Source organism: Protopterus annectens, chromosome 3.part0, assembly GCF_019279795.1.
Source record: "Protopterus annectens isolate FY-2018-M chromosome 3.part0, PAN1.0, whole genome shotgun sequence".
Taxonomy (NCBI): Eukaryota; Metazoa; Chordata; order Ceratodontiformes; family Protopteridae; genus Protopterus; species Protopterus annectens.
Window position 1 is genome coordinate 1,654,315,401 of NC_056731.1, and position 24,342 is coordinate 1,654,339,742.

Here is a 24,342-nt window from a genome sequence, read left to right on the forward strand (position 1 = left end):
CTGTACCAGATACAAGACCCACACCTAATAAGGGTTTATATTTATTACCCCATTGTTCCTTAACATATCCTATGACGTCCTCAATCATATCTCTCGGATATTCCCTTTCCAAGAAGAAAGATGAAATTTTTTCTAGTTCACTATCCAGATCTCCTACCTCAGATGTCATCCTTGCCTTGAATACATTGTCCCTTTATTATATTCTTTTTCTGGGCCCGGGGATGATTACTAGAAAAGTGTAAATAGGAATTACTAAACGTTTCTTTCCTATGTATATTAGACTTAAATTTCCCATCTTTCAAGGTTATTTGGACGTCTAGGTATGATATAGTTTCCTCATGTTTATTCATAGTGAACTTGAAGTGTTCACTACAAGAGTTAATATGTTCACCAAACTTTTCTAACTCATTAAGGTCTCCATTCCACAAAATGAAAATATCGTCTAAGAAACGGAAATAACATACCATATATTTAGACCATTGTGTGTTAATAATATGTTCCTTCTCCCAATCGAATACTACCAAGTTTGCGTATATGTGGGCACACGCTGCCCCCATAGCCACTCCCTTCGTCTGTTTATAATATTCACCTTCGTACCATATATAATTATGGGCCAACACCACATCCATAAATTCCATAATCAACACAGTTTTGTCCCAAGCTACTGATTCAGACCATACTATGCTCTCTTGAAATCTTTGCATCCCTTCTTCTCTAGGAATATTTGAGAAGAGATCTATAATATCCATAGTTACCAACCATTTGACTCCTTGAGCTAATCTGGGTTCCAATCTCCCTAGAAAGTCCCATGAATCGACCACCAAATGAGGTATCTTCTTTAGTGTAGGTTTCAGCCATTTGTCTATGACCTTCCCAAAAGGAAAGGTCTTCGACTGACTCCCAGATATGATGGGACTGAAAGGTGGGTCCCTCAAATCTTTATGGATTTTAGGAATACCCACTATTGTACTGATAATGGGTGATTTAACCTTAAGAAACCCATATAAATCAGTATCAATTCTTCCTTCCATCAATAGATCTTCCAAATGCAAATCCACTTTGTGGTACCCTATATTTACCTCATTAACCGAGGATACTGTGTATTTCCCTGAATGTAATAGTATACTGGTGATCTTATCCCTGTATACTTGTGAGGGATATAGGACCACCCCACCCCCCTTGTCCGGTTTCATCACTCGGACACTATCGTTTTCTTGAATTTCTCTCATAACTTCTGATTCATCCTTTGTTAGATTAAATTTAACTGGGTAGTTCTTCTTACTATACCTGTATATATCTTCCAATACTAATTTCTCAAAAGTATCTAATAGGTGGTTGAGGGGTGGTGTATAAGTACTTTTCATTTTAAATTCATTTGTTTCTTTAACAGTCGTTCCTTCAAATTTGACTCTCAGGTTTAATTTCCTAATATACTTTTTAACGTCTATAATACTGTCAACCACTTTAAATTTCCCACTAGGAATGAATTTCATCCCCTTGGAAAGAAGGGTAAAATGTTCCTTCTTAAGGGTCACATCAGTGTAGTTGTGAATGAAAAAGTTATCATAAGAGCTAGTGACTGCATTTAACTTAATAATCTCCTTTCTTGATACTTCAGGGGAATGCATAGTTAGTTTGTGGCCCTTCCCCTTTGATAGTACTCCCCCCCCTGATCTGGGATGTCTTTTCTGATAGTCTTCCCATTCCGTTTCTATACCTAAAAAATCATTGTTATTATTATATTTATTGGGTGCCCGATAATTATATCTATCCTTTCCTTTCTGTTTGTATGTATCATACACATTCTCATCCTGACCGTACTTTCTACCTTGATGATGAGGTAAATATAGGGTACCACAAAGTGGATTTGCATCTGTAAGATCTATTGATGGAAGGAAGAATTGATACTGATTTATATGGGTTTCTTAAGGTTAAATCACCCATTATCAGTACAATAGTGGGTATTCCTAAAATCCATAAAGATTTGAGGGACCCACCTTTCAGGCCCATCATATCTGGGAGTCAGTCGAAGACCTTTCCTTTTGGGAAGGTCATAGACAAATGGCTGAAACCTACACTAAAGAAGATACCTCATTTGGTGGTCGATTCATGGGACTTTCTAGGGAGATTGGAACCCAGATTAGCTCAAGGAGTCAAATGGTTGGTAACTATGGATATTATAGATCTCTTCTCAAATATTCCTAGAGAAGAAGGGATGCAAAGATTTCAAGAGAGCATAGTATGGTCTGAATCAGTAGCTTGGGACAAAACTGTGTTGATTATGGAATTTATGGATGTGGTGTTGGCCCATAATTATATATGGTACGAAGGTGAATATTATAAACAGACGAAGGGAGTGGCTATGGGGGCAGCGTGTGCCCCCATATACGCAAACTTGGTAGTATTCGATTGGGAGAAGGAACATATTATTAACACACAATGGTCTAAATATATGGTATGTTATTTCCGTTTCTTAGACGATATTTTCATTTTGTGGAATGGAGACCTTAATAAGTTAGAAAAGTTTGGTGAACATATTAACTCTTGTAGTGAACACTTCAAGTTCACTATGAATAAACATGAGGAAACTATATCATACCTAGACGTCCAAATAGCCTTGAAAGATGGGAAATTTAAGTCTAATATACATAGGAAAGAAACGTTTAGTAATTCCTATTTACACTTTTCTAGTAATCATCCCCGGGCCCAGAAAAAGAATATAATAAAGGGACAATGTATTCGGGCGGCAAGGATGACATCTGAGGTAGGAGATCTGGATAGTGAACTAGAAAAAATTTCATCTTTCTTCTTGGAAAGGGAATATCCGAGAGATATGACTGAGGACGTCATAGGATATGTTAAGGAACAATGGAGTAATAAATATAAACCCTTATTAGGTGTGGGTCTTGTATCTGGTACAGATAATATAGGAAATAGGAAAAACATTGATGAAAATGGAAAAAAGTATGGTAGGGCTTGTATCCTACAACATAACAATTTTAGTAAAGATATTAGAAAAATTATTGAACACAACTGGAACATTTTAAAAGTCGATGAAAAAATTTATAAAACAGTGGGGGGGGAGCCACATTTTGTTTTTAGTAAGGGGAGCAATTTGAAGGCATTATTAGAGAGGAAAGTAGATAAGAGGTTAGATGTAGTTGATAGGGGTGGTACGACTAAATGTGGTACGTGTAAACAATGTAGGTATATTACGGATAGCAAAGACATTACATTGTCCAACTACAATAAAACCAGAATACACTATCAGAGGGGGAATTGTAGGTCTACCAATTTAGTGTATTTGGCCACCTGTACACAGTGTCCTTGTTTTTATGTAGGGATGACCACCCGGTGTTTAAGGAATAGGATTTATGACCATATGTACAGTATTAGGAAGGAGGATAGTAACAACGCCTTATGGAAACATCTGAATGACAATGAAATATGTACAGGGTTTAAATTTGGAATTTTGGAGATAATTAAAATAAACATGAGGGGTGGGGACATAAAGAAGAAGGTGCGTGACAAGGAGGCCAGGTGGCAAATAAGGTTAAATGCATCCGAATATCCTGGAATAAATGAACACGTATCAATTAAACCCATACTGGACACTTAGGATATAATATAATGAATTTATATTGTTTTTTATAAGAAATGAGTTTTTAATTGAATTTGTTAGTATAGTGTTCTAATAGCACTTTATATGTAATATAACAGTATTTAGTTAAACAAATATTATTCTAACAAATGTTTTTAAACAAATATTTTTAAACCAATACTTTTCATTTATTATTTATTATTTAGAGGTAGGTTTTGAAAAGATGCAAGAAGGCTAGAATTGATTGTTTAATAAATGAAATATATTGGTATGTTTTAAGTAGGAAGAAGGAACTTGTATATGCACTAGCACTTTAAAAATGAATTGGTGGAATATCATGTGATGATTGAATGGTATAAAATGTGAATGTATGATGAAGAAGGTTAGTTCTGATGAAGTCTTAATTAGATGAAAGCGCTTAACTTTCATTTCATTTTGTGTATATTAATAAAAGTATTACGTTGGATTTTCGAACTGTGGAGTGCTGGTGCTTTGTGAATCACTTTGGAGCAGATTTTGTGGTTTCATTTTGGCGATAACTGTTGGCTGTTCCAGAACATTTGTGTTTGGTGTCTGTGGTCGTTTTGATACAATGGATTCACTCGACGAGTTACCTTCTATATTCTCCCCTAGACGAGACGAAATCAGGGGGCTTCAATCTGAGATGGCAATAATGCGAGGAGAACTTACTAGGTTGATTGAATTGATGACACACCCTAACCCTATTGATAGAAACGGCAGGTCGGTGACGTCAACGCAATGTGAAGTACGTGATGGAGGCCAGAAGGATGTCAGGAGCGTCCGGATGAGTCGAGATGAACTGGTGGTTCCAGCCTCTCATGGATCCCGACCGGTGGACAACTCATGGGTGAGAAATGTGTCCGGAGTCGAAGGAAACGGATCGGAGGTGGACTTCAACAAATCCGGGGCAAGACCGAAACGAACAGTCCCCAAAAAAACGTACGCGTTTTCGGCGCTTGAAAAGGGTACAGGTACTGTGAAGCAATCTGATGTACGTCAACCCTTAAGAGTTAAAGGGCGGGCGGAATATAATAACTTTTTGGAGGGGCAATTTGACTTCAATGTCAATCCGAAGGCTGTAAATGATAACCATGCTAATTCTAATGCGGAAGCGAGAGAAGCACACTCAAAGATTTAATAGTCATCTTTGGTAAGAAGTTGAAAATGTTAAAGACACTTCAGTTGGACAACAATTATTTAAAGAAGTGTTTGGACAGTGGAGTGGTCCCTATGGGGCTGCGTTTTTTTAAGGTCCCTATGGGGATTGTTATGGACCAAAATAATATTACGGAATGTAACAAAATGTTTAATGGGTTTGGATTTACATTCATGAAATTTATTATGGGGTGCAACGATAATAGAATATGTAAAATTTTGGCTGAAATGGATGAATTGAATAACAGCATAGTACATGATGTTTTGTTTGATGAATATGAAAGTCTTTACGACACACAATTCAATTGGGTGGCTAGTGTAACATCCAAACAGTTTGAAAGGAAATGTAGAAAACTAAACAGGGATTTAGAACAATACAACAAAGGGGAGGCGTACAGATGGGATAAAGATGTGGGAAAGAAAGTTTTCAAGTCCCACAACTATGTAAAAGACAGACATCAAGGTAGAAAGTACGGTCAGGATGAGAATGTGTATGATACATACAAACAGAAAGGAAAGGATAGATATAATTATCGGGCACCCAATAAATATAATAATAACAATGATTTTTTAGGTATAGAAACGGAATGGGAAGACTATCAGAAAAGACATCCCAGATCAGGGGGGGAGTACTATCAAAGGGGAAGGGCCACAAACTAACTATGCATTCCCCTGAAGTATCAAGAAAGGAGATTATTAAGTTAAATGCAGTCACTAGCTCTTATGATAACTTTTTCATTCACAACTACACTGATGTGACCCTTAAGAAGGAACATTTTACCCTTCTTTCCAAGGGGATGAAATTCATTCCTAGTGGGAAATTTAAAGTGGTTGACAGTATTATAGACGTTAAAAAGTATATTAGGAAATTAAACCTGAGAGTCAAATTTGAAGGAACGACTGTTAAAGAAACAAATGAATTTAAAATGAAAAGTACTTATACACCACCCCTCAACCACCTATTAGATACTTTTGAGAAATTAGTATTGGAAGATATATACAGGTATAGTAAGAAGAACTACCCAGTTAAATTTAATCTAACAAAGGATGAATCAGAAGTTATGAGAGAAATTCAAGAAAACGATAGTGTCCGAGTGATGAAACCGGACAAGGGGGGTGGGGTGGTCCTATATCCCTCACAAGTATACAGGGATAAGATCACCAGTATACTATTACATTCAGGGAAATACACAGTATCCTCGGTTAATGAGGTAAATATAGGGTACCACAAAGTGGATTTGCATTTGGAAGATCTATTGATGGAAGGAAGAATTGATACTGATTTATATGGGTTTCTTAAGGTTAAATCACCCATTATCAGTACAATAGTGGGTATTCCTAAAATCCATAAAGATTTGAGGGACCCACCTTTCAGGCCCATCATATCTGGGAGTCAGTCGAAGACCTTTCCTTTTGGGAAGGTCATAGACAAATGGCTGAAACCTACACTAAAGAAGATACCTCATTTGGTGGTCGATTCATGGGACTTTCTAGGGAGATTGGAACCCAGATTAGCTCAAGGAGTCAAATGGTTGGTAACTATGGATATTATAGATCTCTTCTCAAATATTCCTAGAGAAGAAGGGATGCAAAGATTTCAAGAGAGCATAGTATGGTCTGAATCAGTAGCTTGGGACAAAACTGTGTTGATTATGGAATTTATGGATGTGGTGTTGGCCCATAATTATATATGGTACGAAGGTGAATATTATAAACAGACGAAGGGAGTGGCTATGGGGGCAGCGTGTGCCCCCATATACGCAAACTTGGTAGTATTCGATTGGGAGAAGGAACATATTATTAACACACAATGGTCTAAATATATGGTATGTTATTTCCGTTTCTTAGACGATATTTTCATTTTGTGGAATGGAGACCTTAATGAGTTAGAAAAGTTTGGTGAACATATTAACTCTTGTAGTGAACACTTCAAGTTCACTATGAATAAACATGAGGAAACTATATCATACCTAGACGTCCAAATAACCTTGAAAGATGGGAAATTTAAGTCTAATATACATAGGAAAGAAACGTTTAGTAATTCCTATTTACACTTTTCTAGTAATCATCCCCGGGCCCAGAAAAAGAATATAATAAAGGGACAATGTATTCGGGCGGCAAGGATGACATCTGAGGTAGGAGATCTGGATAGTGAACTAGAAAAAATTTCATCTTTCTTCTTGGAAAGGGAATATCCGAGAGATATGATTGAGGACGTCATAGGATATGTTAAGGAACAATGGGGTAATAAATATAAACCCTTATTAGGTGTGGGTCTTGTATCTGGTACAGATAATATAGGAAATAGGAAAAACATTGATGAAAATGGAAAAAAGTATGGTAGGGCTTGTATCCTACAACATAACAATTTTAGTAAAGATATTAGAAAAATTATTGAACACAACTGGAACATTTTAAAAGTCGATGAAAAAATTTATAAAACAGTGGGGGGGGAGCCACATTTTGTTTTTAGTAAGGGGAGCAATTTGAAGGCATTATTAGAGAGGAAAGTAGATAAGAGGTTAGATGTAGTTGATAGGGGTGGTACGACTAAATGTGGTACGTGTAAACAATGTAGGTATATTACGGATAGCAAAGACATTACATTGTCCAACTACAATAAAACCAGAATACACTATCAGAGGGGGAATTGTAGGTCTACCAATTTGGTGTATTTGGCCACCTGTACACAGTGTCCTTGTTTTTATGTAGGGATGACCACCCGGTGTTTAAGGAATAGGATTTATGACCATATGTACAGTATTAGGAAGGAGGATAGTAACAACGCCTTATGGAAACATCTGAATGACAATGAAATATGTACAGGGTTTAAATTTGGAATTTTGGAGATAGTTAAAATAAACATGAGGGGTGGGGACATAAAGAAGAAGGTGCGTGACAAGGAGGCCAGGTGGCAAATAAGGTTAAATGCATCCGAATATCCTGGAATAAATGAACACGTATCAATTAAACCCATACTGGACACTTAGGATATAATATAATGAATTTATATTGTTTTTTATAAGAAATGAGTTTTTAATTGAATTTGTTAGTATAGTGTTCTAATAGCACTTTATATGTAATATAACAGTATTTAGTTAAACAAATATTATTCTAACAAATGTTTTTAAACAAATATTTTTAAACCAATACTTTTCATTTATTATTTATTATTTAGAGGTAGGTTTTGAAAAGATGCAAGAAGGCTAGAATTGATTGTTTAATAAATGAAATATATTGGTATTTTTTAAGTAGGAAGAAGGAACTTGTATATGCACTAGCACTTTAAAAATGAATTGGTGGAATGTCATGTGATGATTGAATGGTATAAAATGTGAATGTATGATGAAGAAGGTTAGTTCTGATGAAGTCTTAATTAGATGAAAGCGCTTAACTTTCATTTCATTTTGTGTATATTAATAAAAGTATTACGTTGGATTTTCGAACTGTGGAGTGCTGGTGCTTTGTGAATCACTTTGGAGCAGATTTTGTGGTTACTTTAAAAGATAGCTCATTGAAACAAACTACCATTACCTGATTCATGTTCCTCTCTTTTGTTAGGATTTCTAATTCCTTGTCATTTGTTAAAGTAGAGGTAAAAAAAGTATCATTTTTTGTTTCACTTCTTTCCTAATTTTTAATAACAGTTTATGGGGATAGCCCCTTTCAATGAATAAACCTATCAGGTTGTACATTTCTTTCTCTAAATTGTCCTCCGCACTGGTCAGTCTAGAAATCCTAACCATCTGACCTTTTATTACACTCTTCTTCTGATGTTTAGGATGGTTGCTCTCATAGTGTAACAAAGTATTCGAAAAGGTAGGTTTTCTATAAACAGAACTCTCAAGGGGCCCTTCAGTAGTTGTCAAGTGAATGTCCAAGAAATCAATTTCCCCTGCTCTCCAGCAACTAATAAATTTTAAGAAATTAGTTGTTCCATTCAAATATTGAACAAAATCATATGCTTCTTCCTCTGTTCCTTTCCACAAAACGAGGATATCATCCAAATATCTATTGTAAGATGCAAATTTCCCACTAAATTGTGAATTCAAGACTTTTTTGGTTTCCCAATCAAGCAAGACTAAATTGGCATATGTGGGAGCACATTTAGCTCCCATAGCCACCCGTGCCTTTTGATGGAAGAGTTCTCCTTCAAACATCATAAAATTATTGTTCAAAATCATTTCCATAAATTGTGCCAACAAGTGTACACAATTAGAATCAGATTGGCCTATACTGATTAAACTTTCTTTGAAAAGGGGAGGGGTGGTGATCATGAGACAAATTGATTATGTAACCAAAATGGAAGAAATACTGAATGATTCCAACACATATGAGAGAGTATCAAGGCATGAAATAAATAGAGCATATGCCTGGATTGATATATTGGCAGAGGCATTACTACATGGGGAAACAGATGAAAAAGAACATGAATTTTTAACAGTAAAAAACCCCAAAGATACCAAGCATTTTTGGTATTCCCAAAACAAACAAGAGTTTCTCCAACCCCCCATTTAGACATATAGTCGCAGCAAAGGGCTCAAAAATGGAAACTTTGGCTGCATGGGTGTACAATAAAGCTGGTCCTTTGGTAAGAGGAATAGAACATATTATCAAGGACTCCTGGAACTGTCTCGAAAGGTTAAGGAATTTCAGAGAAGGAAATGTTCAAAGAAAGTTTTATCAAAATAGGCCAATCTAATTCTAATTGTGTACACTTGTTGGCACAATTTATGGAAATTATTTTGAACAATAATTTTATGATGTTTGAAGGAGAACTCTTCCATCAAGTGTGTTGCCTGCAGTTCTTGTAAATATATTAACAATGGGCCCTATGTTTTTGTGATAAATACAAGTTACACATTGAAGTGTCCAGGGAGATGCAATTGCATCTCCTCTATGGTTGTATATGTTGCCACCTGTCTTTCCTGCCCTGGGTTTTATGTGGGAAAAATCACCAGAAGATTAAAGGAGAGGATACAAGAGCATGTGAGGGCTATTAAAAACAGGGATGTCCACAATGCTCTGTATCTTCACACCAAGTGTTTAAACTTTAAGAAATGTTTTTTTATATAATAGATAAGGTGACCTACAATGAGAAAGGGGGGATGGCAAAACTCTCCTAGAAGCAAAATAATCTAACTGGCAGTTGTGTTTAAATTCTTCATTAGCTCCTGGCATGAATGATTTTATTTCTTTAAAACCATTTTTAAAATTAAGACAAGATTTGATTCCTTAAAAGGAAAAAGGAAATAATGGAAGGAATTTTATCAGCAGTTTATGTAGAGTGTGGATTTTACATTTGACAGGAATAAGTATGTATTCAGTTGCTGTTGCAGACTACACCCTTGTTGTGATTGGCTGAGGTAGTTTTAACTGATGTTATTTAAACAGTGTTTAATTATGCTAAGACAACTCTGAAGAAGCCTATATGTTTTACAGGTGAAAGCTCTTAGCTGTTTTAGTTCTTGTGCAATAAACGGGATTCTGGCTTATCGGACTGGTTGTGAAAAGCATTTTATTTTTATTTTTAACCCTGGCAGAAAGCTTCTAATCAATGACTCTGGAAGTCTCTTGACATGCCTTGTGAATTCCATTACTTTGAATACACCAAAAGTTCCTCCAAAGGCTTACTTTTTCCAGTACTGCCAACAGCTATAACCTTTCCCAGGAATGTTTCATATGAGAGTATATATGCAATGACTACATAATCTACAGTATGTACTTTCATAAAGCAGTACAGGCATTGACTTGTTTTCATATTCAAAACTTTCACTGATTAAGCGGTCAGCATCTTCTTATCCCTAAGTATTTAAAGGCAGATACAGAAGTTATGTGAGGTACTCACCATAATGCTGACTCCATGAGAATTTGGCATGCCTGTAGGCCAAAACATTGCTTCCACCCCTGACACACACTTTTTTGTTCTACATCCCTACCTTTTCCAACACTTTTATGGCTTCCCTTTTTTTAGGTTCTAATGTCTAGTATGTAAGAAAAGTTGCTTACCTTTCAACTTCTTTGGTCAAGAATCAGGGACAAAGCCCCAACACAATCAGGGACAATTTTTAAATATGACCATTTCATTTAAAAACTTAATAAAACAACAGGTTTTGAATTGACTTGTACTTTTTGGACAATGAGAAGTATGAAACATGTCTGACACCCTTCTAGAGGGGCATCACAACAGCATTTCTCCATGCTTCTAGGTTGTACTCTTTGGCTAAGCTTAGTGATTTACCAGAAACTCAAACATTTTATGAAAGGCAGGGCAAATACATAATGCAAAATCAGAGAACGTTTATAGGTATAGGCCACTGAAGAGTGGAACTGGAGGTATTCAGCTGCCTCTACCAATGTCGGAAGGCCAATGGGAGGAGTGCTGATTAGCCTAAGAGGTTTCATTGACCAGGCAGTTCTTTCACTTTGGGGTTTGAGTCATAGTAGTCCTGTAGCCAGATCATAGTTTCATAGATCCAGTGCTATTGCGAGTATCTAAAATAAAATTTGTGTACTTTTTATAAAACAACAGCATACATTACTTAAATTACAAGTAAATAAGGTAATCAGAATAGAGCACTTATTTAGATATTCAGTCTTGCCTTTTTAATAGTTATTATTCCTTGACATTTCTTTGCTTAGTATGGTTAATTCAACAAGACTGGATGATCTGACTAAAGAAATCTTAGTACCCAAATGGAGGATCATAGGAATTTCAAGACAACTGAGTCCAGAGACCTTCTGAGTCTTGCCAGTGCTCCTCTTCAAGCTTAACCCCTATGTCTGGAAGGGCAAAGCAGGTTTGTCCAGCAATAAATTTTCAGATACCCATGCAGTCATCAAGACTTGAAGGATGCTATGGTATCACTTTACTTGGTGGCACAGTGGCATAGTGGATAGTATTGTTGCTTCACAGCAAGAGGTTCTCTGGTTTGATTTTTGGCAGGGGTGCCTTCTGTGTGGTGTCTGCATGTCCTCCTTGTGTTTGTGTGGGTATCATCTGGGTGCTCTGGTTTCCTCCCACATCCCAAAGACATGCAGTAGATGGATTGGACACTCTGACTTGACCATAGGTGTGGGACTGTTTGATGTGGAAGAACCACCATGGTAGGACTAAGTAGCCACCCAGTAGTGTAAACCTTGGCTCTAGATTATTGTCATTGGTCAAGTGGCACCCCAACCCCATATGCAAGGATGGGAAAAAGGAGTTGTGGATGGATGGTATCACTTTACTTAGCATACAGGATTAATTGTTTCCAGAAATTGGGTAACACTGAGTGCTAAAGATGCCCCTCCAATGAGCTTTATTTATATGTTGGTGGAGATTTAAGTCCTTAGGTCTTTGTGGAGCTGTTAGTCTGTGGAGATGAAAAGGACTGGTTCCCTTTTAAAAAGTCAGGATTGCAATGCTGCACCCTAAAATGCTGAAAAAACCCCAGAAAATACAGAAGAGAAGAGTGAATACTGAAAATTGCTTTTCTCCTTAAAACTTGTTTTTGCAGAGGGGGAAAGGCCCAACTGAACCCCAGATGTGTGTAGGGTGATGCTCTCTACATCCCCTGAAACTTTTATATACCAATTTGGAGATCATTCCACTTTGGAAAAAAAGGAATATTCTAAACAAATGACAATCTCAGCCCTAGCATATGTCAGTCTGGATTTTCAGACATTCTGTCTTTGCATTCTGGCTCTTGGCTATTCAAATGTTTAGCCAAGAGATCAAGGAGGTTTGGGTCCATAATGACACATAATGTCAAACATAGATCTTTGCAATGTACTTGGAGAACCCAGGAGCCTGTAGGATCTGAGTATAGAAATAGGGCTTTAAGGCTCTCTTGTTTGTCCAAGGTCTGTAGGCCAGTAATATTCTTTGTTAGGCACCTCTGAGTCCTCTCAAGTTGCATGATATGTTTGGATTAATGCATGCCAAAGCGGGCATTGTAGTCTCTAACTGGCCTAATCAGAGCTGTGTACAGGGGGAATGATAGCTTATTTTGATCTTGATGATATGTTTTAGGTATTAGTTGTTCTAAATAGAAGGATTTTATGATTACTGGCGGTGCATGGTGGTTGAAGGGGAGGGGATTATTGGCCAGGAAACAACAGTCCCTGACTACCTCATCATTTTGGTATGAAGTATTGGCTATACTCTGCATAGAGGGAGACATTTATTTTCCAAATGTCATAATACTGTACTTTTTTGCATTTCATTTTAAAACATTTTCTGTGCACCAGTGGTTAATGTGAGTCAACTCCTGTTGTAATGAACTGGTGTCAGTGGCTTGTTTGGCAATAATATTCAGCATGTAGTCATCAGCAAACTCAGCAAACTCAGTAAGGCATAGGTCTGGGTATTTAGACTGGAGGTTGGAAAAGTATACGCTAAAAATTAAAATGGCCTGCACTGAGCCCTTAGGTACACCACTAGTTACCCTTTTACTTTCTGGGGAGGTGCCCACCACTTTAATAATGTAAGTTCTGTCCTTCACCCAGTTTGGTATCCACCTTACCACATAAGGTTCCACATATAGGGATCTTACCTTATTTGTAATACCAGCATGGGAGTTGGTATCAAATCCTTGTTTAGATTCAGACAGACTGTATAGACAGAGGGGCTATGATCTACTGCCTCTGTTACATTCTAAAAGAATTTTGCAAAGTTTAGTAGACACAGTCTACTCTAGACAAAATCAAACTGCTGGGTGTCATGCTGGATGAGGTTTTTGAAGTCAATGTTTATTTCAGATATGATACTTTCTATAGCCTCGCAAATTAGACTAGTCAGGTCAATAGATCTGTATTTCTTGTGGTCTGTGGTAGGGTCACCCTTCTAGAGGGGCATCACAGCAGCAGTTGTCCATGCTTCTGGGAGTATCCTTAGGCTAAGCTTAGGTTTAACAAGTTCAGGAGAGGTTTCACTAGAGGATGTTGGGCACTATTTATTGAGCATCTACGTAAATTATCTGGACCCAATGAAACAGTATTTTTGGTTTTAGAGAGCACAGTTAGTATGTTCCCCTTTATGATCTTTGGGGGTATGATAGACAGGGATTTGAAAAGTATTGATGACTGTTTCCAGGGTGAAGTTTGGCACTGAATCTGCTAGCACTTTGGCGGTGCCTTTCACATTAGAATGGATAGTGCCATTTCAGATCAGTTCTGTATATTGTTGGGTATTATTTCTTAATTTCCTAATCTAATTAAAAAACACAGGATTTACAGTCGCCCTTGGCTTCCAGGGCTAGTTTTAGTTTGTGTTTGACTTTAGTCTCCCTGGTGGCAGGTTTTGGCTCTTTATTTGTAACACAGTTCTTGATATGGGACAATTTGTATTTGTTATAGTAAAGGTTTTTTCTCTCCTTACACATTTTATTTATACTGGTAGATCACCATAATGGTTTGTTCTTAAATTTCCCATTATATTTGGTTCTAGTAGGACCAGTTAAATGAAACACATAGTTACATGGGAATAGATCTCCATTGCATAAATAGCAGCTGAGGCTGCATCTGGACTGGTGATATTACAAGTAACGTTCGGGAGTTCATTATAGAATGTGAATACATTTGTATGTTTGAAACCCTTACATTAAGATGTGTTGATTTGGAGGGCATTTTTTGACTTTAAAGGAACAAGTCACAAGTTTGTGGTTGGCTTTACCCAGAGGTGGGAGTACTAAGGGAGTGGTGTATGTGGGGGCTACATTGATTAGGATAATGTCTAGAATGTTTTGCCCTCTACTTGGCTGCCTTAGAGGTATAGACACACCACTTTATTGAAGATACGAAATCTTCCATCATAAATTAATTTTTCATTATGGCAGTTTGATGATTACATTAAAAAATCTTTCACAGTCATCTGGGGAAATGGATTGTGTCCTGTAACAGGCTATATGATGAAAATTTTTTTGCTCGGGGTAAATTGGAATTTCATGAGTTCAGTTTATGGGTCTCTGGCAATATGCCTAAACATGGTGTGGCCTTTGACAAATAAGGAAATGCCAATGCAGTTTCACACAGGACTGAATGCTTTGAACTTGCAGAACCCAGGAATAAGTGAAACCAAGTCTAGTTATAACATATGCATGGATGAATTCAAGTTGCAGAAGAGCATTAAGCTCTGGCAGTTTGTTATTAAGACTTCTGGCATTAAGAGGAGCTACCCTTGATATAGTCACATTTGGAGTCTGAATTAGCTAATTTTCTCTGCTATTTTGGGTTGCCTAGGAGCCAGACAATGCATAAAAAGGCACTATGGAGGTAATAAAGGGTATAGCCAGTACACAGAAGGCCAAGAGATGCAAGCATTCTTTTCCAGAGCAAGTTGGAATATCAGCTATAACATCCCAAGCTGACACATATTTTATAATCCTAAAATGACATGAACTACGTAGCTAATTTGCAAAGCCAATTTCTTTGAGTTTAGTTATCATTCTGGGTAAAGATGAGATTCCAATCAGGACCAGGGTCTTGCCTACATTTGACATGTATCTCTGCATGTCCCTCCTGGCTGAATGCTTCAGGTTATTCATACCTATGTGAGTTACCACAAGGTAGTAATCATATTTGCCTGCTGTAAGGGACTGCAGAGACCTCATAACATCATAGATCGTGCATTAAAGAGACTAACTGTAACTCTGTTATTATCCAGCCTCATAAGTATGCAGTCAGTGTGCCTTACAACAGAGTCACATGTTATTAGGACATTCCAGTTTGTAGTCTAATAACTAGTAGTAGTAGGCAGTTTAATTATTGCAGCCTGTTGATTACTTATTGGGTGTGTTAGAGTAAAGTTGTGGTTTTGGGTTTCTTTTTTCTTTTTTTTTTAGTTCTTTTTCCCCCTTTACTGTCATTCTGACAGCCATCTCAGTGCTCCGCATCCTTCATTAGGTCTACCGGCACTTCAGTTGGGTGTATATCATAAGCCCGAATGCACAAATGTCCGAATGCCGAAACTTCGAACTGGGAAGTTTGAAGTCTAAAAATAATGAAGCCACGGAACATCGAATCCTTTCCCAGGGAAAGAATTTGGTGGGCCATTTCCGCAGCTTTGCTATTTCCTCCACTGTGGTGCGATCTCGTAGTTGGTATATTTAAGTGGGGGGGTGTGAGGGCAAAGCCCCCCACATTAGAAACAGCATGTAGTGCTCGTGTGTTTCCGCGTTTTGTACCAGAACAGTGATTTTTTTCCCTGGGAAAAAAATCGCTGTTCTGAGTGTTCGGAGTTTTCAGTTTTCAAACTTTTGGGTTCGATATTTACATAGTCGAAGTTTTGACACTTCCCAAATTTGAAACCAGGGACAAAGAGGCTCCTAAAGGTGTTCTTGGGGTCACACTGTCCATCTTCTAGCAAGGTATTTTTTACTTATGACCAACTGTCAGTCTTCCTCCCATCTCTCTAATTTGTGGTTTGTGTGGTAATGTTTGGAGTAGGTGTACAATGGGGATGTGCAACATTTCTCATAGGTTCATAGGTTCATAGGTTTATACTAGGCTATCTGCCCTAAGGCATTTATAAGCCTAGCCCAAAGTTTTGTGGCTTACGCCACCCCTTACGTTAAAAAATACTGTGCCCATTAGTTTGTTGTGCCTCTGTCCAGCAGTGACACAGAGATGATTCCCGGGGTAAACCTACGATCTCCCATCCACCGGTCAAGATTTCTCTTGAACAGAGCCAGCGAGGTGCTCTGCCTCACATGGACCGGGATTTTATTCCACAGCATAGGGAGTCTCTGGGTGACAAATCTATCCCTCCAGCATGTCCTATTTATATCCGTGTTAAGGTTTAAGTCGCTTGCTCTAGTCAATCTGGTAGATTTGGATTTTTTGAGGTGGAGCATGTCCATTAATTCCGGGTTGGACATGGCCTTGTATGTCAGGCACAGTTCACCTCTGAGCAGGCGGTATGCGACTGAATAGAGCTGGAGTTTCTTCAGTCTGGCAGCATATGACAGATTTTGGAGTCCCTTTATCCTTTTGGTGAGGAACTTTTGGGGTCTCTCCAATTGCTGCAGGTGTCGGGTGAGATACATCCTGAATGGGGCATTGTACTCGATCATTGGTCTGATAAGTGAAGAGTACAGGGGAACAATGACCTCACTTGATCTGGATGTGAATCCCTTCATGATCAGGTGGGCAATGTAGAAGGTCTTTCTAACCACTTTAGCAATGTGAGTGTCAAAAGAAAGGCCACTGTCAACCTGGGTCCCCAGGTCCCTGATAACCTCTTCTGTGCTTAATGGATTGCCACCTATATGGTAGCTTGGGGTTACCTTGTTTTTCCCGAAGGGTATGACTATACATTTTTTGGCGTTTAACTTCAGGCCATGGCTCTGGCACCAGTTATCAGTTTCCGTGAGACCCCTCTGAAGGATATCTGTGTCCGATGTACTTTCCACTATGGAGCCTAGTTTGCAGTCATCTGCAAACTTTGTGAGCCATAGTCCTCCTATGTTTGCCTGTACTTCTGAGAAGTAGATGCCGAACAACAGGGGGCCAAGGACTGAGCCCTGTGGGACACCACTTGTGACCGGCTTGGAGTCTGACATGGCGCCAGCAACTCTAACCCTGTGGGTTCTGTCCTTTAGCCAGTTTGCAACCCATCTTGTGACATATGGGTTTACATTTAAGCTGGTAAGTTTCTCTATAATACCCGAGTGGGGTATTGTGTCGAAAGCTTTTGCAAGGTCAAGGTAGGCTGTATGGACTGCCTTTCCCTCATCAATGGCCTTGGTGACTGTTTCGAAGAAGTCGACCAAGTTCAAAAGGCATGATCTGCCCTTGACAAAGCCAAACTGGGTCGGGTCCAATGTCTGCAAGTCCCCTATGTCTTTGTTTATGAGTTCCATTATGATCCTCTCCATAGCTTTGCAGACCAGGCTTTTTAAGCTTATGGGGCGGTAATTACCAGGGTCCGTAGAGGCACCGCCTTTGTGGAGTGGGACCACAGTTGCTGTACGCCACTCCTTGGGCACGTATCCTGTGGTAAGGCTAAGATTAAACAGCTGCCTTATATGCGGGTTTAGTTCCTCGTTGAGTTCATGTAGCACACAGCCGGGGACACCATCCGGTCCCATTGATGCTGTGTTTTTAGCTTTAGAGAGAGCAGCTTTCACCTGCGCATTTGAGATGTCTGGGAGGCTACACTCCGCTGGGATAGTTATCTCTCCTTTTGGGGAGGGGGTGAAGTTTGCACTGAACCTGTCTGCCAGTATGTTGGCAATGTCTGTGGGTTCAGTGATTTTTGTATCATTTTGGACTAATTCTGCGCATATCTGGGAGTTTCCACCCAGGTTTCTAACATAGCTGAAGAAGGCCTTATGATTGTCTTTTGAATCTATTGCAATTTTTCTCTCAAAGTTGGCCTTGGATGATTTTATGAGTGCTCGTATTTTTTTACTAATAATGATCAAGGGTGTCTTCTCTTTTATGGATTTTGCTCTATCATGTAACAGCTTTCTCCTCTTATTGTAAAGTTTGTTTATGGCTGGGGTCCACCAGACTGGACGTTTGCCCTTGGTGGAAAGAGTCTTGGTTTTATTAGGGATTGCCTGATCCATGCAGTCCTGGAGGTGTTCGTAGAAGGCATTTGTAAGGGCTTCCGCAGCTTGGATTGTGGTTTCCACTGGCTCGGGGGCCTTGAAGGATACTACACCTTCACCTACCTTCACATCAGCTAAACCATGTTCCCACTGTATTTCCACCTATGGACATGCACCCTGATAATGATGTCCCTAGTCTCCACCAGAGGTTGTTGGCAGAGACACCCACAGAAACAACCTTCCCTTGAGGATGGTAATGCCCATCCCTCCCTACCATTTCATCAGTCACCCGAAACGCTAATCAAACCTAGGTTGGCTGGGCCATATTCAGGGCTTTATCCCTGTATGCCAACAGAGCGGCCTGTTTGTGGATTTCTCCTGAGGCTTCTTTCTAGTCCTAAGAGGCATGGGGAGAGATTTGTTTGACTACCTCTGCTTATGTTAGTTTAATATGCTCATGTCGAAGTGTGAGTAACAGTCTATGGTGCACGTTTTGTTCTTGCCCTACTCTCCTACCCGGTAAAATAAAACTAACTCAATTTTTAGTGTGTTGGAGCATTTTCCTCTACAGGGTAGATATGAGTTTTTGCTTTGCTTGAATTCATACAATCACATCTTGCTTATTTATTTGTTTGTTTGGTAACTTGGCGGATAGGCTAATCCAAAGTGAGACATTTTAAGGCACAACTCAAATCATTCAAAGACAAGAAAACAAAGCTGTATATGCAATATTCTATGATCACCATCAACAACAACAAATCAATAATGTATAATATGAAATATTAAAAAAACTTAGATAGTACTTCACCATGTATGGGATCTTAGTAGGATATGTAAAAACAACCAGAAGCACTTTAAATTCAGAATAATCTGTAACCAGATCAATAGCATTCACAAGCTGCAGCTTAAAACAGTATCACAGAATTGTACAGTAAACATCTTTGTTATGGGGCTGAGAGGTCTAAGTTGCTCTAATAAAGGGTAAAAATTAGATTGCCAGCCTATGTAGTATGTGGCATATTTCATTCCCTCAGTTTCCATGACCTAACTGTGTGACTCTCAGCAAGTCACTTAACTAGACGCCACTTTAGGCTGAGTTTGAAAAGGGTTGGTGGAGATCAGTGCTCTACCCCTGAAAATAAATGCAAATAAATAAAATAAATAAACATCACCAGAGTGTGATCCCTAATGGAAACACATTAAACTGATACATCAAGTTCTCTTTCATACATGTGAAAGAGAAAGCAGGAATATTAATACACCAACAGAGTAAAGGATGACTATGCAGTACATTTCTGCTGTAATGTCTGAGGATAAACTAAGGGCAAGGCTGTCAGTGGGTAAGAGGAGAAGATGAGATCACCCATATGGTAGAGGTGATCGCCTGCACAAACAAGTAGCTCTGGATGTAAGAACATTACATTATGTTTAAGCAAGCTACATGTCTCAACATCTCTTATTCGCAGAGGTAGATAAACTCATTTCAAATGTGCAAATGCAGAAAAGGAATGATCATTCTTGTTAAGATGCCATTGGTTTCTTAAAGATAACTGCCTCACTAGCTGATTAACAATTTCAACAGGTAACAATTACTACTGACTACCACACTTTTCATTAATGGTCAAGAATGATCCATAAATGAAAACGTGTACAGTTAGGTATGCAGAAGGTACTCTGCTCTTTCCACAGTACAGAGTGGTCCTGTCCTGCAGCTTGTTTCATGGTGGTGTTACATTGTGGGAATCGGGAATATAACATTAACAAATGTATTAAGCAGTATCTGCAGAGTATGCCAGTTATGCAATGAATAATGGCAGAAGACTGAAGACTCTATTCAAACTGTGGTATTACTATAGTTCTACTAGCTACCATGCAGGCAGACATCTGGGATATTTCGGGCAAAGCTGAAGCTACATTGAGACTTTTTTACTCTTTAAATTATTTACATATCTGTAATATTTCATTGTAGGTCTGAGATAGTGATGACCAAGTTTACTGACTCATAGGAAAGCACTGTACTATCAGTCTATAGACTATCACATGCCTAACCACAAATCATATTCAAAAACTGACACCAGCAAAAGGAGGACATTGCAAGAAAGATCAAAAGAAAAGCTTAGGTTATATATCCGATTATCAAGTTTCACCTGAAGGAGACATGAGTGCTACTTTGATTGACATGTTGTGGAAGTCTGTTCCAGAGGTGAGGGATGCATTGAAATATAAATTTGTCTTGTTAATATGCCTTATTCATCTACTGATGGTGGTTGAGGAACCATTTGTTAAGAGAAGGAATAGGGGGTCAAGAAGGGTCACATCATTCATAGCTTGAAAGACTAGGCACAGATCACCACAAAGGAAGAAGATGAGTACAGAGACAAGGTTGACAGTCTGTCCAGCCAACTGAGAGTCTTGAGTCCACTTATTTTTCTAGCTAAGAATCTCTGAAGTCTCTTAATCTGAGTGATATATTTAGACAAATACACATGAAAAAGGGCATAGTATTCAATAATGCGTCTGATGAGATACAAATAAAGGGGAACTAAGACTTCATTTGATATAGAGGAGATGCCTTTCTAAATTTGATGAGCCAGATAGAAAGTTTTTCAAACTACTACAGCGATATAATGGTCAAAGGATAAGGAATTGTCAGCAATATACCCTAGTTACCTTACGATAGTACCTGATGGTAGGGATATATCACCTATACAGTATGACTTGGGAATGTTTTGTTTATGCTACTGCTTAGCTATAATACATTTATTTCATATAGGTTCATAGGTGTGCACTAGGCTAATGGTCCTGGAACCTTTACAAGCCTAGCCCATAGGATTACCCTGGCATCGTGCCACCCGACCTTAGTTACCAGTGCCTCTGTCCTGTAAAGCCACTGGAGTGATCCCCGGGGTGAATTTTCTATTTCCCAGCCACTCATCTAGATTTCTCTTGAAGAGGTCCAGTGAGGTGCTCTGCTTGACATGTATGGAAAGTCTATTGCATAGCATGGGCAGTCTCTGGGTTATGAACCTGTCCCTCCAGCATGTTCTGTTGATTGTGGTAATGAGGTTGAGGTCTCTGGAGTGTGTGGTGTGGAGGAACTGGGATTTATTTAGATGTAGAATTTCTAACAGAGCTGGGTCAGACATGGCTTTGTAAGTCAAGCAGAGATCGCCTCTAAGTAGGCGATATGAGACAGAGAATAGTTGGAGTTTTTTAAGTCTGTCTATATAGGACAAATGTTTAAAGCCTAGGATCCTCTTTGTGAGGTACATTTGTGGCCTCTCCAGTTGTTGCAGGTGTCTAGTGAGGTACATGCCAAATGGGGCATTGTACTCAATGATTGGCCTAACGAGGGAAGAGTAGAGGGGAGACAATGACCTCTTTCTTCCTGGATGCAAAACCCTTAGCAATGAGATATGCCACACAGAAGGACTTTCTGACCAAAGTGGAAATGTGGTGGTCAAAAGAGAGGTTGCTGTCAACCTGTGTTCCCAGATCTCTTATAACACCTTCTGTGTTCAGTGGACTACCATCAATGTGGTAATTTATGGGAACTGTTTTTTTTCCAAAGGGGATAATGACACATTTTTTGGCATTAAGCTTAAAGCCATGGTTCTAACACCAATTGTTGGGCTCAGTGAGGCCTTTCTGTAGGATGTCAACATCACTTGGGGAGTTAATAATAGCTCCCAACTTGCAATCGTCTGCAAACTTTGTCAGACAGAGTCCCTTCATGTTGGCCTTGACTTCAGAGAAGTAGATACTAAACAGGAGATGACCAAGGACTGAACCCTGTGGCACTCCACTCGTGACTGGTCAGCAGTTTGACCTGGAGTCAACTACTTTTACACTGTGGGTTCTATCCATGAGCCAGTTTGCAATCCACCTAGTGATATAGGGGTTGATACCTAGCTTAGTGAGTTTTTCTCTATTTAGTTTGTCTGATTTTGGAGCAATAATCAGTGGATAAAATAATAACACCAACCAATTTATAGTCATATCTGCAAGCTAGATAACTGTAGGCCAGGGGTATTGGCTTGAAAGTCTTTGAAATAGATGCCAAATAGGAAATAGCCCAACAATGAGCCCTGAGGTACACCACTGCTAATGTTTTGCTTTCAGACATGACACCTAAGACTAGCCATTGCTATTCACTGAAAAACATGGATTTATATTCAGATTTACAAGCTGATCAATAATACATGCATAGGGCATAGTGTTAAAAGGCTTAGTCAGGTCCAGATATGCTGCATCTATTGCATAGCCAGTATTCACTATTTCACTGAGTTTTTCAAGTCAATCAGTAAGGTTAAAGAGGTAGAACCTGCTTTTGATGTAGCTGAATTGATGAGGGTTCAGAGTTATGAGATCTTCAATTCCCAGATTAATAGAATGTGAAATAATGTATTCCTTAGCTTTACATATGAGGCTATTGGGAGTAATGGGTCTATAGTTACAAGGGTTCATGCCTGATCATTCTTGCATAATGATATCACTATGGTTGTTTTCCAGACTTTAACAATGTAACCAGTGGGGAGGCATAGATTAAAAAGGCTAAGTAAGGGTTCAGATAGGTGATATTTAGCACTGATAATCAGGCAACTGGGTATGTTATCAGGGTCCATGAATGTGGTGTCCTTAGCTTTATAGAGGGCTGAGAGCACTTGTTTCATAGTAAATATAAGGGTGGCTGGAATTGTGGAATCTTTTGAACATGTGCAACCGTGGGTGGATTAAAATTTCAATTAAATCTGTCACTTAGGATATTGACTGTTTCCTCTGGGTCAAAGTGGATAGCACTTTTCTGGACTGTCTTTGAACTTTACAGGATGTTGACATAGTTAAAAAGATCTGCAGTTATTTTTGGTTTCAGAGGCTATTCATATTTGGCTTCGAACTTCCTAATGGTACCCTTAAGCTTTTTCCTTGTTTGCTTAATAATGTTCCTAAGAAGGGTAGATTTAGACCTATTAAAAGCATTAAGTAATTTATTTCTGTTATGTAGTTTATTTATAAGGGTAGACTGCCATGAGAGCTTGTTTTCAAAGTGTGGATAGGGACTGCTTTATTAATATAACTATGTAAATATCAGTACACGTCAGAGACATACATGGTGACTTTAGCAATTGGGTCTGTTGGAGGAGGATTACAAAAAAAAATATTTAGATCATCAACTAACTAAAGAAGGTTTAATTCTGAAAAGTCCTTAAACCAAAGGTATTTGCAGAAAAAGTACTGCCTGTTTTAAATTAAAAAGTTATTGATTTATGGTCTGATTTAATGACAGAAGATAGTACTTACAGATATGTGCAAGAACTGGCCATATTTGTGAAGACAGCATCAAATGTTTTTGCTCATAGTAGGACAGGAAACTATTTGTACAAGGAGTAAGCATTTATAATGTCAAAGTAGCATTTGGCATAGTGATCACTGGTGCAGTAGGGCTGACAGTTTATCGACAAATAGATGAAGCCCCCCAATAGAAATATCTTGGGATTAATGGGGATTTCAGCTACAGCATTACAATAGCTGTCTTGTACAGAATGGTATATAGAGGATGTCCTTAAGCTACCTATGAAATTGTAATTGTTTAGGATAATTTGAACATTCAAGAGTTCACATATGAGCACCTGAATAATCAATTGCAAGGTAAGGATTTCCTAGACAAATACTGATAATCCATTGCAAGTTTCAATAGGTCTAAATATGTGACAGGCACTGAGCATAGGAATAGAAAATGGTCTTTCATTGACTTTAAACCATATCTGTGCAACTACACATAATATGTTTATGTTGCAGGGGAGTCTCATGTTTGAGCATTTTTTGCTATGATTCCTATTATTGAGTATAGGCACTTTAATGCATTCCAAATTAGACTTTTACTAGGTTTGAATGTCCAGCAGATGGTCTTTGCCTGAAACGTCATTATTTGTCTTTCGGCTTTTCCTGGTTAGGGGTCGCCACAGTGGAACTCCGGTCCGCTAATGATTGGCAGTTGGTTTTTATGGTGTCGAGTTGCCAGCCCAA